This window comes from Vicugna pacos, chromosome 2, assembly GCF_048564905.1.
Source record: "Vicugna pacos chromosome 2, VicPac4, whole genome shotgun sequence".
NCBI lineage: Eukaryota > Metazoa > Chordata > Mammalia > Artiodactyla > Camelidae > Vicugna > Vicugna pacos.
In genome coordinates, this window is record NC_132988.1 from 77,681,980 (window position 1) to 77,686,373 (window position 4,394).

Here is a 4,394-nt window from a genome sequence, read left to right on the forward strand (position 1 = left end):
TTAGTGAACAGTATTTTGTTCCTTTTTCCTTTCAATTCAGTAGACGATTGTTTATACTATATGCAAGAAATGCAAAGATGAGCCGCCGTAATGCCTGTTCTCCAGGCGTTCACAGACTCACAGAGCCAGTAGACAACATGTGTAATACTTGTAGCTGTACAAGTACTGGAGCACACAGGGAGGAGCTTTTCATTTGGCAGAGAGAGGTCAGGGAGGGCTCCTCTGAGACGATTATTTCAGCCTAACTTTATAGAGAAAATGAGGAAAGACTTAAAAAAAAAGAGTTTGTAGGTGACTACCAGTTTCAGCTCCAACATGTAAAGAGCTGAAGTCATAACTCCATTCTCACAACAAGAAAAAGGCTGAACACACTGAAAAATCATGCCTTGTCTTAGATCCATCACAGAATTGAGGTCACAAGGCAAACCACCACTCCTGAAAGTGGAGAGACAGGTGAATAGATTTAGAATAGAGATCAGCTTACCAGGAGCAGACCTCCTTGAACCGATAACTGATATACATAGTGAAATGGTAACTTTGGCAAAATACTGGAGGCTGACTGTGGACTAGGTGGACAGTTAAAACCCCCTGAGGGCCCACTCTTAGGGGAACCCCTACACTTTCTAGGATTTACCTCCAGGAACCCCATCAGGTTCTCATGATTAAGATCAGGGATCCTCTTGTATTTCAGGCAGCTGGGGAGGAAAAAGGAACTGTCCTGAAATACACCTAGATCATTTTCCGTGATAAAGTCCTGTCCTCTAAAGGAAGTTACCAGAGCCTTATCTGATCTGGGGAAAAGCCAGTTAGAACATTTCAGCCCTCTTTAGTCTTCTTGTATCATGGAAGAAGAGAAAAAAAAAAAAAGGATAAGAAACACCTCTGATGTCACAGCCCAGGGACTTGGGCCAAATAAAAAACAGATTTAATTGTAAAATTATTGAATGCTTACCAAGTACCCTTCCACCACAACAACAGAGTTCCAGTACGGTATCGGTGCGGTGGATTATGACTGAGAGATCCAAGACTGACTGTTTAAGAAAGAATTCTTAGGGGAACACAACACTACAGGGAAGAAGACATAGCAAGGAAAAAGGAGGATAGAAGCCTCTGTCATTTACAGCTACAGAAAACATTAAGTGCTGCCTGGCTTCTACCAAAATTACCCTAAAATCTTATATTAAAAGCCTAATTGCCTCAGTTCATATTTCCTGAAACATCACATCTGGCCTTCAACCAAAAAATTGCAAGGGATGATAAAAGCCAGAAAAAACACAATTTGAAGAGGCAAATCAAGCGTAAGAACCAAATTCAGATATGGCAGCGATGTTGGAATTCTCAGAACAGGAATTTAAAACAGCTATGATTAATTTGCTAAGGGCTCTAATGGAAAAGGTAGACAACATGCAAGAACAGATGAATAATGTAAGCAGAGAGATTAAACTTAAGAATTAAAAGGAAATGCTAGAGGGAAGGAAATTTAGAGAGCAGGAAAATGGTATAGGTTAGAAACTCAGGATCTACAAAAAGGAAGGAAGAGCTTCAGAGATGAGATAGTGAAGGTAAAATACTTTCTTTTTCTTATTTTTCATTGGTCTAATAGATTAACTTTGTAGTAATAATAGCAACAGTTTTTGGATGATTATAGCACATGGATAAGTGAAATAAATGACAATGATGGAAGGAAGGAATTGGGAATATTCTAAGAATACATTGTTGCACTACCCATGAAACAGTATAATGTTATTTGAACATGGGCTTAATTGTAATTAAGATTAATTGTAAATGTATACTGCAAACTCTAGGGTAACTACTATAAAATTTTAAAAAGGAAATATAATTGATATGCTAAGAGAGGACAGAAAATGAAATCATAAAATGCTCAATTAAAAACAGAGCATCAACAACAGAGTGTCAAAATACATGAGGCAAAAATTGATAGAACTAGAAGGAGAGATAGATGAATCCACTATTGTACCCGGAGACTTTGACACCCTTTGTCAGCAATGGACAGATTCAGATTGATAAGGACACAGTTGAACTCAACAGTATTGTCAATCAACAGGATCTAACTGATGTTTCTAAACCCCTTCATCCAACAGTAACAGAGAACACAGTCTTCTCAAGCTCATGTAGAACATTCGCCAAGGTAGACCACATCCTGGACCATAAAACACACTGAAAAGAATAGAAATCATAAAATGTTTGCTCTCTGACCACAATGAAATGAAACTAGAAGTAACAGAAAGATACTGGAAAATCCCCAAATACTTGGAGATTAAACAACATGGTTCTAAAGAAAGGATGGGTCAAAGAAAAATCTCAAAAGAAATTTTAAAATATTTTGAACCAAGTGAAACTGAAAATACAACTTAACCAAAATCTGTGAGATGCAGTGAAAACTGCATATAGTAGAAAAGAAGAAAGATCTAAAGTCAATAATTTTAGCTTTCATGTTAAGAAGCTTGAAAAATAAATCCAAAGTAGGTAGAAGAGAAGAAATAATAAAAATTAAGAGTAGTTCGGAGCATAAATTAGTGAAACTGAAAACAAGAAGTTGGTAAAATCGGTGAAATCAAAATCTGGTTCTTTGAAAATTTCAATAATATTTGTAAGTAGCCAAGCTAAGATAAAAAGGGAAGGTACAAATTACTAATATTAAAAATGAAAGGGGCCTTCACTACAGATCTCATAAAGAGTAGAAGGATTATAAAGGGTATTATTATACATTGCACAGGAAGTCCTAGGTAATGCAGTAAGACCAGTAAAGAAAATTAAACTTACACAGATTTGGAAGGAAGAAATAAAGCTGTCCTTGTTCATAGCTGACATGATTGTCTATGTAGAAAATCCCAAGGAATCAGAAAAAAAATCCTGGACAAAAATTGATTGCTTTTCTACACATATATAACAATGAACAGTCGGGATTTGAAATTGTTTTTAAAAAGTATGTGTGTTGAAAGCAGGGAAAATAAGGAATTTTGAGAGTGAAAAATGTCAGAATAGGCTAAAGAGGTAAATTGAGGTTACATTGTGAAGGACCAAAGAAAATTTTTTAGAATGTTCACAATTTACTCGTGACATGCAGTGTATAGGATGGATTGGAGAGAATGCAGTGGGAACTGGATTTACTAGAGGCAGAGAAACTAGTTCAGGAGCTATGAGTGTGGTTCTCCAAAGGCATAATGAGGGCTTGGACTATATCCGTGGCAATGGGAAGAAAGAGGCGAGGACAGATTAATTCATTCACAAAGTAATTTGAGGACGTATCTGCCAGGTGTCAGGCATTGTTCTAGGCACTGCAGATACAGCAACAAACAGATCACCCACTAGGGGTATCAAGCGGAGTTTAAGGGACAGAAGTTGGTGTCTGGTTAGATGTGAGGAGAAGGGAGTAGGGTGTGATGAGACAATTCAGGTTTCATTAATATCTAGATATATCACCTTGAACAACTGAGTGGTGGTATCGTTTGATCTGTTAGGTAGAGAAGGTATGGGGTCATCCAGACTGACTTGTCTAGTAGGCAAACGAAGGGACATTCTGAAGATTAATAGCAAGGGAGAAACTAGAAATACAGTCCTCCTTGGCACACAGAAGGCATTTGAAGCCATGGGAGTAGATGACACTAAGAAGAACATGAGGTGTGAAAGGAGTGGACTCAGGATAGAACCTTGCAAAGCATCTACACCTAGAAGGCAAGTAAATGAAGGCGCAAAGTGCTCTACTTTGTTGAGTGCCTATTAAGTTCCAGGAGCTTTTACATTTTATCTCATTGAAATTTCACGGTGTACTTATAGTGAAATATCTGCTTACAGTAGGTAATTCCCTCACCACCCCCATTCCAACAAATGAAATGGATTCAGAAGTGTATGTAGGAGGAGAGTGAAAGAAAATTAGAAAGTGAGACTTTCATCAGGGCAAAATGTTGCAGAGGATCAAATAGGATAAGAAATATGCAAAAACATATTGCTTCACACATGTATCCATCACTAAGCAAAACTGAGTCATTAAATTTGAGAACTGAGTTTTTATTACTTGGTCTGATGCTTCATATTTAAAAGAGAAAAAAATCAATAACGTAATAACAAAACCATCAGATATGCAGTTGGGAAACAGAGCACAGTGCATTGTTGTTTTGTCAGCATTAGCAGTGTTCGTAGATAACATGAAAAAGAGCAACCGTGTTGGCTGATGGTATCTTAAGCGTCTTAGAATAGTTACCTGTAGTCTTTCTTTCTCTCTCTTAAACTTCTTAGATGAAAGAGAGCTGAGTTGCTGTGAATCAAAATCTCCTGTTAGGAAACCAAACTATGAGAACAAAATTATGAGACTGACCCTTGAAGTTCAGTAATAACATAAAGACATTTTATTGAAAGCAAAGAAGCACAAATAA